This window comes from Limulus polyphemus, unplaced genomic scaffold (genome assembly GCF_000517525.1).
Source record: "Limulus polyphemus unplaced genomic scaffold, Limulus_polyphemus-2.1.2 Scaffold131, whole genome shotgun sequence".
In the NCBI taxonomy this organism is placed as follows: Eukaryota; Metazoa; Arthropoda; class Merostomata; order Xiphosura; family Limulidae; genus Limulus; species Limulus polyphemus.
The window spans coordinates 372179-383579 of NW_013665741.1; the positions used below are offsets into that span (position 1 = coordinate 372179).

The 11401-nt window shown below is 34.6% G+C and overlaps 1 protein-coding gene across 4 annotated transcripts in view; it reads left to right on the forward strand.

Annotated features, from left to right (window-relative positions):
• The window catches only part of LOC106473603 (protein SON-like), a 141517-nt gene that overhangs the window by 123319 nt on the left and 6797 nt on the right, over positions 1–11401 (forward strand). The window contains exon 1 of one of the 4 annotated variants that reach the window (XR_002614006.1): positions 2257–3490. The exons of the other annotated variants lie outside the window; for them this stretch is intronic. The gene's annotated coding sequence lies outside the window, so the exon portion shown is untranslated. Of the gene's footprint in view, positions 1–2256; positions 3491–11401 lie in introns of those variants that run through there. 4 annotated transcript variants of the gene reach the window in all.

Sequence of the window (11401 nt, forward strand, 5' to 3'; positions counted from 1 at the left end):
GTTGTTATCTATATATTATAGTTGTTGTTTTGCTTGTTGCTATCGCTCCTCTATAGTAGTTAGACCTTTAATTCCTCTGATCTGTGTTGTTATCTTTATGGTAGTCGTTTTGCTTCTTGCTACCGCTCCTCTACAGTGGTTAAACCTTTAATTCCTCTGACGTGTGTTGTTATCTTTAATAATGAAGCAGTGTGAATACCATAACAATATTTTATCAACGAAGAAAATGTTCATATTGTAACTTTTTACTACCGCTCGGTGGCGATTACAGACCATGAAATGAGAAGCCACTGGGGCACGAACAATAATAAGAAAACCAACAATACCTTCTGATAACAAATTAGTTTATTGTTTATCGATACCGTTATATATAGAAGTTTATGTACTCTATATTTTCTTTTTAATGATTTCAATATCACCCCTTCGTAAGAATACAAATTAGGACTTAATATGTATTTATGATCAACATTCCTTTATTTTTATCGACCTCAGAGAATTCGCAGAACTTTGGTACATTACCTTTATTGGTTAAAGTATTTAGATTGTACATTTAATTGTTGTTGTTTTTTAATGAACAATTTAAGTTCCTTATTGTCTATTATCTCTTTGGTTTTGATGCTGAGAAAAAATTCAGCATAGAGTCAATAATGTCATTCTTCTAAGAAAATCAATGAAACGTCGATACATGAATGGTTCCAACCTAGTATAACGTACTTAGTGCACATTAAGAAATCTTGTTTTCATGGAACATTTACTTCATACCATTAGTTTTTATGTTTCAACTTTACAATCCATTTTACTTGATGTTATATGAGGAGTAGTCATTGTTCGGTGTATAGAATAAGCACAACAATGTCATTTTGCACAAGTGCAATTAATACTTTACAGACAAACAAGAAGCTAAATAGTGCGCTATCACAAAAAGAAACGGAACGTATTCTACTAATTCCTGTGTTAATTCTATTGATGCTATCAACACAGGTTTCGAAGTAATTAAGCACGATAAACTTGAAATGGTGGTTTGTTTTGTGCTGGAAAGAATTACAGTAATGAGTTATATATTCAGAGGTTTATTAGTTTCGCTGGTTTTTGACATGAACGTATTTTTGTTTTGTTTTATATAATTCGTTAATTTTATTTTTGTTTTTAGAAAGCTATTTCAGGGCTATGTTTATCTTGTTTAGTTTGGTTTATGAGTCGTTTTTTTTACTTTTATAAATCTGTCTCTTCTTCGTAGAATTCTTATTTTATAATTGTCCCCTTGTATGTATAAAGGAATTAAATCCCCCCTTTTTTAACAGAGAGGGCCCAAATCTTTATATTTTATCAAATGTTGTTTATGGACGACGTAAACAAATCTGATTCACTGTATAAAAACACAAACAAACTGTAATTACCAATGTTTGCTTTCGTGTCAGTAGCCGCGTTCTTTTTAACAGTAAAGTCCTAAAAGAAATACACTTTAACCAGTTACAGAATTGCCCTAGTGTACCACTTATAAATTTGTATGGTATAATTGATGTTTACGTGATGTATACGCATCATACCCTTGGTTACAGTTGCTATACTTTTTGTTGTTTTTTACATTTACAAACAGTAAATGATTGCCAAACAATGAACAAAGTTTTACAAGAACATGACTGATAGTGTGCTAATTTTCTTTCAATTCAAGAAGATTGTTGTTTCGTTAAATAAACGCGGTGAACCAAAAATAACAACCAAAAGGAGCAGGAAAAGTTGACATCACCACTGAAGAAGTGAAATAGAAAAACATTTTGATAAATGTTCCATATACAGATATGTTACATAAATATCACATGTGTTAAAATACACGACGTAAATATATTCATAATTAATTATCTCAGATAAGTACATTATATGCACACACAAAAAATGAGATCAGTCAAACTAGGCATATGGGTGCACGAGTTTGTGTAACTCTGTCGTAGAACATTCCTCAAAAATCTTAGTTTTCTTTTTTACATTTAGGTAATAATTATATCTTGGCGGTTTCTTTAGAAACTGGAGTTTGCCGCGGGGATTAAACACGAGTTGATCTTGCTAAATATACGTTTTCGAACTTTTGACATGACATGGCTGTGGTATAATTTTCGGCAGTGAAACAGATGTAAGAGTTCATGTGCTCATAAGAAGCACCAACTTAGTTAAAGTGTGTCTTGGCAACGTTTGACGTACGTTATTGCGTGGCCTGAAGATGAGACTAAATATAGCCGCTCGTGCCGGGAGTTAGCTTAGAAAAGAGTTGGTGATCGGGTAGACTAATCAGAGTCGGGTTTTTTTGGCTCTCTCTCTCTTCTTGTAGCTTGTTACAAGGTTTCTGGATACACCGGACATTAGTCAGATCTTTCTAAACTCCGACTATAACGCTATATGTTTTTTTTTTCACATTCTATTTTTCCTCGTTTTCTAAAGCGATTGTCCATTTTACTGCAGTTTTCTGTGAGCGTAAAAATTGCAAGGAGAAAATACTCATTGGCTAATAACACGTGCTGTGTGTCAGTTTCCCTCTGTGAACAGTTCAGTACATTTATCTCGGGAAAACCTCGTCTTGTGAAAATAAACACACCAGGGAGGAATACGCAAACGCCAGGTCAGCAAGAGTAATAGAAATGTGGAGCAGAACGTGCGCTTTATTTCTAGTTTAAGTACAACATATTCTCTGTTATTATCTAGCCGTCTAGGAAGGAATAAAGGGTATTGACCTTTTTCGTTTTCTCAGTAAAGTTAGTATGAAGTGCCCAGAAAAAAGTGTGAAAGATGATGGAAACTTTTCGACTCCAGTTGAGATTACTGGCCGAAGCGTTGCCGTGATGACCGTTGTATCTGGCGGACTGTCTAGCTCATTCTGTGACAAAGGTGTTCAGGTTAGTGATTGTCAGAGAACAGACAGCTATGAACGGATTACTGCTGGAGGTCTTAAATCACGAGATGCAGAAAGGATTTTGTGGCGGCAAGATAGCGAGCGAAGTGATTCGGTGCGATCCGCCGATGCCCAAACTTCTGCCGGCCACAGCAGCAGAAGATCGGCCCGTCGTAGCAGCCACCGCCTGAGACGGTCTGTTTCGGCAAGGGAAGGGGAGCCCGTGCGAGTCAGGCCTAAAGTAAGGAGGAGTATCAGCGAGAGAGGAGAACATCTTAATCGACATCACAGGCACCATCGCCGGTCGTCCCAGCGCGGAAGTCAGCGCAGTCGACGGATGTCAGATTCGGGTATTGGCAATCTAAATCGTCCTCCATCCCAAAGCAATATCAAAAAACAACAATGTTTCTTCTATGAAAGGAAATGGAAGGATAGCAGAAACTGTAGCTGTCGAGTTAGGCCTAGTTGAAGCCCCAGGGGTGAGCCTGAAAGAAACGCGAAGACGACAGATAGTATTTGCAGTCGTCTTAATTTCTTTGGCAATTCTCACAGCAAGTGTCTTGCTGGTAGCTATAACACTGTTCATTTCACCATCAGCAGATAATGTCAGTAAGTAAACCACCACAATCTTTACGTGAATGTAAACACAAAACCTCTGATATTTTTCTTAGCAGATAACATTTTCAAAGTATTAAGATTAAATGCAGATATTCTAATATAATTTCATAGACTTCTTTTTATTAAATTCATCAACTTTAAATGAATAAAAGTTTGGAGAGATCTCTCGTAATGTTTTTAACCACAAAAGAATTTAGAAATTGTAACCATATTTGTGGCGGAGAACAAAGTTATACGAACCTACGTGTGCTTTGTAAGACAACATACAATTTTCCACACTAGGTGGAATTCTGGTAATACCATAGTCACCTAAAGTAGACTACAAGAACCTACGAACCTACGTTTGCTTTGTAAGACAGCTTACAATATTCCACACTAGGTGGAATTCTGATAATACCACAGTCACCTAAAGTAAATCTAAACTTATTGTATTTGATTAAATTAAGAGTTGCGGTGAAAATTTGAAATGCTTAATTTGTGTTGTTGCAGTTACAGATTTTCAGTTTCATACATAAGTTTAGTACTTTTTATGGGAGTGTAACGCAGTGGTTAAAGTGGAAATCCATAATTTGGGAACCTAGTGTCATTAAGTCATTCTTGTTAGACGATTTTTAAAAAATCAACTGTCCAGTGCAACATGCTATTAAGTATACACTGTATATTGGATAAGAAAAAGTCACTATCAGACTACAAACATTGTTGTAAGACCTCTGGCGACTTTACGTGACAAGGTACAAAGTTCGCTTCGCCCATCGCTTCCAGATTCTTCTAATTGTGAATAGACGCTTCCAGTTCCTTCTAATTGTGAATAGACGCTTCCAGTTCCTTCTAATTGTGAATAGACGGTTCCAGATCCTTCTAATTGTGAATAAACGCTTCCAGTTCCTTCTAATTGTGAATAGACGGTTCCAGTTCCTTCTAATTGTGAATAGACGGTTCCAGTTCCTTCTAATTGTGAATAGACGGTTCCAGATCCTTCTAATTGTGAATAGACGCTTCCAGTTCCTTCTAATTGTGAATAGTTAGTCGCAGTTTCAATCTTACCCGGTGGAGACCAGTTTTCGCGTATAAACGTATACACCTATATATAATTTTCCGCAAACTTTCAATTATCCCATAAAATTGTTTTATCTCCATTTGATCTTTTTGTTTCTTATAGACAGGGTGGCTCTTTTTTAACCTATTCTCTCTCACCTCCTGCTACGAAAATCATAGAACTATATCGTTAGCCCACTGATTAAATTGAGGTTGGTCCACCCATTCTCTCTCACCTCCTGCTACGAAAATCACGGACCAACCTCAGTTTAACCAGTGGGCTAACGATATAGTTCTGTTAGAGGTAACGTTCTTTGTGTTTTATTTCTAGCATTTTGAAAGACGTGAATTGTGCTTTATTATTAGGCTTTGTCTTCCAAGTAAAGAGAATCCCAAGTGTGTTGCGTAAAAAATATTTAATAAATAAATCATCCTATTTGTAGTTAATGGAGTCAAAGATCAATTTCTGAGTAAAGTTATTATTAGTGTGCAATCAAAAAGAGAAAGCGCTTTTAAGAGGAGGTTTCTTCTTGCCTGTTTTTAAGTACTCGAAGGTCGAATATTTACTTTGCTCATCTTGTACTTAGGTTTCCGTATTGTAAGCACGAAGCAGTAATCTCTCTGTCGTAGTTCGACTTGAGCAAATATACATGAGGTCATCTGGGTACTTATTTTAGTTTCTTATATATGTTTTAAAGAGCTTTTGTGTGTGTTCATGGTTGTATTCTTAGTAACTGTTCGTTTTCTTTTAGTCGAGGTACGTGAACCGAAGGTCGTGATCACATTGTGTGGTATGGTGAAAAGATAAACTTGCCAGAAAGTTAGAATGGGCTTAGTGTTTTTATCCATACTTTGACTGTACCTGGAATTTAGTGTGATGGGCTGTTAAATTTAATTTGTTGGTAGCTTAACGCTTCTAACGGCTGTCCAAATAACTTAACAACACATTACTTGTATTGTTAAGAGAGCTTAGTTTATGTATGTGTGGAACGTAAGTGAAAGAATAAATAAAACTAACACTGTGATACAATCGTTATTTCGTCCGATACTTGTTTACGTTTGTGTGTGGAATACTACTAAATAAATAATTAAAACTAACACTGTGATACAATCGTTATTTCGTCTGATACTTGTTTACGTTTGTGTGTGGAATACTACTAAATAAATAATTAAAACTAACACTGTGGTACAAAAACAAGTATCAGACGAAATAACGAACGTTTGTGTGTGGAATACTACTAAATAAATAATTAAAACTAACACTGTGACAAACGTAAACAAGTATCAGACGAAATAACGATTGTATCACAGTGTTAGTTTTAATTATTTGTTTAGTAGTATTCCACACACAAACGTAAACAAGTATCGGACGAAATAATGATTGTTTTAGTAGTATTCCACACACAAACGTAAACAAGTATCGGACGAAATAATCATTGTATCACAGTGTTAGTTTTAATTATTTGTTTAGTAGTATTCCACACACAAACGTAAACAAGTATCGGACGAAATAATCGATTGTATTTTAATTATTTATTTCTAACACTGTGATACAATCGTTATTTCGTCTGATACTTTTTTTAACTTTGTGTGTGGAATACTATTAAATAAATAATTAAAACTAGCACTGTGATACAATCGTTATTTTGTCTGATATTTGTTTACGTTTGTGTGTGGAATACTACTAAACAAATAATTAAAACCAACTGTTATTTTGTCTAATACGGAGCAGGGAACAACATTTGTTGTAAATAAAACTAGATGCAAATAAAAGAAATAATACACAGATCAATACATTCGAAACTCTTCAAACTCAAAATTAAAATAAGTATATATTTTCTTGAAGCACATATACACTGTAGGAACGTTTAAGAACTAAGAATATTATTTGCGAAAGTTTTTTTTTATCTAGAGAATCGGAAGTGCAATGCGACCCCTATAATGGAGACCTGAAAGACAAGAAAACGTGACAAATATAGAAACTGTAAACACCCTCTTATAAACAGTAGGTTAAAATTACTGCCTTTGAAAACCAAGAGCCTCATTTTCCGGTTTTAACTGTCATTTTCTTCTGTGTCACATATACATATGTATATATCCGTGTTGTTTTTAACTGTGTATATATATATATATATATTTATTTACTTTATTTCCCTTAGCTAGATAGTTTTTTTATAATAGCTAAGCAAATATAAGACAAGTTTTTCCTTGTTTTAAATTTAATTTTTGTTTCTGTTATTTTGCAATATTTTGACATATAACGAAAAAGCCCTCTTGCGGACGAAACCTTTTTGCTAATCGTAGTTAGGCTTTGTGTGATTTTTTTTTTAAGACGGTATATTTAAGGAAAACCTTGGTATAAAATATTTTACGTATTTCTGACTTCAGTAAGAATAACGTTTTTAAACTTTATTTCTGTAGAATGTATATAGAAATGTAAATGCATCTTGCTTTCTCAAACCGATGAATATCTCTCTGAAGTGAATGATACACTTAATAAATATCGAAGCCATTTAAAGTTGTGTGTTTTATTGCAATACGATTTTTTAAACTGAAATTGTTGATAAAATTAGTTAAGAAAAAACAAATTCCTAGGCTGCTTTTCTTTGCTAAAATTTAACATTAAATGGTCGTGTAGTCTAATGTCCGAAAATGTCTTTCTTGTTTGTGATTTTGAATTTTATAAATAGTACACAATGCCGACGCATGGCATTGTTTCGTGACCGTATTTTTACGTTGTTTGCCATCAATTGTGATAATATTTGCTTTACTTCTGGCGTGATAACGCTGCAGAGACAAAAGATTTATGTATTTGACGTATTTTGCAGATTTCTATATTGGTTTCAACGTGCTGTGAAAATGAAATGATACATATTTAATCTAGAATTTGTATTCTATAAGTTACTACATCCTTTAATTTATTCCCACTGTTTAGCTCCAGGAGCTAATCAAATACGTCCATGAAATCGTGATATCAAACGATAGGTTATCTGTGTTCTGCCCACCACCGGTATCGAAACTCGGTTTTTAGCGTCGTAAATTTACAAATGATGAACAGTCTAAATAATCTTAAAGATTATGTCATCAGCATTTGTTTCTCAAGCCGCTTAAATATATATATACTAACTGGTGGCGTGCCTCCCAAGGGTGGCGAGGGATCGCATCCTTGCGGAAAAATGAAATAAATACCGTACACATCTATCCTAACAGGTAATTATTATCTCACATAAAATGTACATAGCATAAACTTACGTCAATGTCTACGTTATTCTGCGGTATACTATAACTTTTAATGTTTAGTATAGTGTCATATTGAAGGTTTGTTATCGGTATATATACATATGCGTGTGTGTATGGGGTGAGCGGTGTCAGGTACCACAGACAAAGAGGAACGCTGTCGTGTCGAAAAAGTTTGGGAATGACTGTTCTAATCTTTATGAGTAGTAACAAAAAACGTCTTGAAGGTTATGCCACCTTAAAATAATTTACTTTGCTCATTTTAAGTCTTCTTCTTCCATGGTGGCTCAGGGCTAATTTCTAAGGTTTATAACGCTAAAGTTCAGGTTTCGATCTCTGCGAGGGGGTACACCCTAGATTGCTCATTATGCAGCATTGCTATTAAAATAGTGAACAAACATTTTAAGTTCTCTCTTTAACTGTTTTAACTATTTAACTCGATTCTCTTAACAGAACTTAAATTCTATACGTGCGCAGTATTTAATATGAATTCAAAATCACTTTACTAGGACCCATTCTATCTCATAAATATTTAACGCAAAAGAATCTCTGAGCACGTCCTAATTATTTTATAAAGAAAAAAGTTGTACATCCGTGTACATTACGTTGTGACCAACATGCAAGTGAAAGCATGATAATCCGATTTACAAATACTTTAAAAATATTGGATTAAAATTTGTTTTACTTGCCTATTTAATCCACTTTTTTCCATTAGTTTTCTTAAGCCAGGATAATCAAGTTTTTGCACATTGAAATAGATTCTATTTTGAATATTTTGACCTGCCTATGTGTATAAAGTCATTAAGATAATACTTGTTAGAATTGATGGATAATGAACCCAAGGTGGGAGTTCTAACAACTACAAGTAGCTACATCGGTTTACACACCGTCGTTACATTCTACTTATTTTAACATTTTATGAAATAAAAAGCGCAAAAGTTGGGAATAAAAGGATTTGTTTGTTTGTTTTAGAATTTCCCCAAAGATACGTTTAAAGCCATCTGCGCATAACCGTCCATAATTCAGAACTCTTAGGCAGAAGAAGAAGGCAGCTAGTCAGCAGCACCCACCGCTACACCTCTTAATCGACTCTTTTCTGATTGGATATTAGGTTTTACTTGTCATTTCTGATTGCATATTAGGATTTGATCGTCATTTCTGAGTGGATATTAGGATTTACTTGCCATTTCTAAATTGGATATTAAGATTTACTTGTCATTTCTGGTTGGATATTGGGATTTACTCGTCATTTCTGATTGAATATCAGAATTTGCTCGTCATTTCTGATTGGATATTAGGATTTACTTGCCATTTCTAATTGGATATTAGGATTTGATCGTCATTTCTGAGTGAATATTAGGATTTACTCATTATTTCTGAGTGAATATTAGGATTTACTCATTATTTCTGCAGCGTATCCATGTCTCCTAAGTGCAGATCGCGTTTTTGCTGCAGCGGGTCATACATCATGAACCCTCAACTCACAGTGGGGACATGCTAACTACTACTGGTCTAAGAATAGGAATCGACCGGAAATGGGACCAATTTGCAGTCATGAATGGAGTGCCAAATGTGTATAAGTTATTGTAGTAATACAGGAGTCCAATTATTTAATTAGAGTCCTAAATTCGAAATGAGATTTTTTTTTATAGTTTAAGAGAGCATCTTCTGTGGTCAAAAATCCAACTATGTACTCGAAGGTCAACAGTTAAAAACATTAAAAACATACACTTATATTTATGTTTATTTCATTTTTTTACAATAAGGGCCAATCGTGACCTAGTCGACTAGCGTGCACAGACTATGACCAACACGCTCCTCACTTCGGACCGGGAGTGCTCTATAGAAATGACATTCAAATGCCTCTATCTGGTCAGACAACAGTAGCCAAAAAGTCGGCAGTGGATGCTGATGACTAGCTGCACGCCATCTAAGTTTTCAGTTAAAATTTTGAATTTCCTTAATTGGTCTTGTGTAGCTCTTTGATAAAATCCTTCAAAAACAAAAATGAACTTTGCAATAATGGATAATGAGATAAAATATTAAATTCTATTATGAGCGTTGAACAAAATTCAGATTAATGTCGTTTGGCATTCACCAGGTAGCGCTGAGGAATATCATGCGGTTTTCAACACACCTCGTGATATATTCATACTGAAATTTCTAAAGTGTATATTACAGGCTATTTTCAACATTTATTTCCCACACTAATTGCATATCAAAATACATGATTTTCAATGAAATTCACTACGAAAAAATATGTTGTTGTACTTTCAGTCATCCAAAGCTAAACACTCTGTCCAAGGTGGGGAATCGAACCTGAACTTTTTTGCATTTTAAATCTATAAACTTACCGCTCTGCTGACTTATCGGGGGACCGTAATATACTAAGAAATCTGCTCATAATTTTGAATCATTTTCTGGTTTTAGATAAGTTTGAGGCATTTTTTTATTGAGTGTAATTTTCAATCATCTTCTTATTGTATGTAATTTTATACTCCCTATTTACATTTTATTTTATTATTAAATAAGGATTCCAGTAATCTAAATCGGTGGTTATTTTTCGCTCTCGAACCACTTCGTCGGGACAAAAGACCCCGCGGATCACTTACCGATCCTACTCCATCTGTTCTATTCTCTCATATGGCCTCAGCTGTAGCATTGTACGTCAGTGACTTGCACGAACCACCTGGAGAACCCTCTCGAACTACCAATGATCCACGGACCACAGTTTGAGAACCACTGATCTAAATCTTATATACATCCTTTCTCGCTGTAATTTAGAAGTTGCTGCAAGCGAATATATTGAAACTTGGTAACACCAACTTTAGATGTTCTTTTGTGCAAAGCTACACAAGAGCCACATGCAATACATTTGTTAAGAAACAGGACAGCTATACTTACCTGAATTGGATTCATATTCCTTACGTGAAGTAATATACATTCTGTTAGAAAAACACGTATCTTTGTGTTAAATTGATTTCTTGAATCTACGTGTTTTTCTAACATCACGTAAGGAACGTGGACACCAAATTCAGGTAACTATACCCTTCTATTTCCTAATATAGGTATTTTAGGTGACTAAAGGTTGTAGGGTATCGTATCAAGACGATAAACTGATAAACTGGAGGAAAGGCAGCTGGTCAACAGTACCTACCGCCAACTCTTTGGTTATTCTAATGGAATAGTGGTATTTGACAGTCACCCTTGTAACTCAGCCATAGCCCCAACGCGCTAAGCGCGATTTTGCTGCAACGGGACACAAGCTGAGCACAATCGGTCGGATTCACAAACCGAAACGCTAAACGCGACAAGATATACTAAGCATACATAATTATCGTGTTACTTGTAGCAACAGTTTCAGTTTTCATACATGTTGTTTCTGTTGTAGTTTTATTTCTAGGTGACTGGAGACTTGATTTTTAATTATTAAGAATTAACTAATTGAACTGACTTTTTCTTAAAGTGCTTGGTTTAAATATTACATTATATTGTAAGAAATTATTTGATTGGTTAAAAGTAATATGAACTTTAACTTGTGGAGCTAATGGCTAAAGTGCAAAGTGAAAAGGAGGAAAATAATGAAAAAAATTAAAGTAAGATCAAGAGCTGTATATTCAAATAATTCAC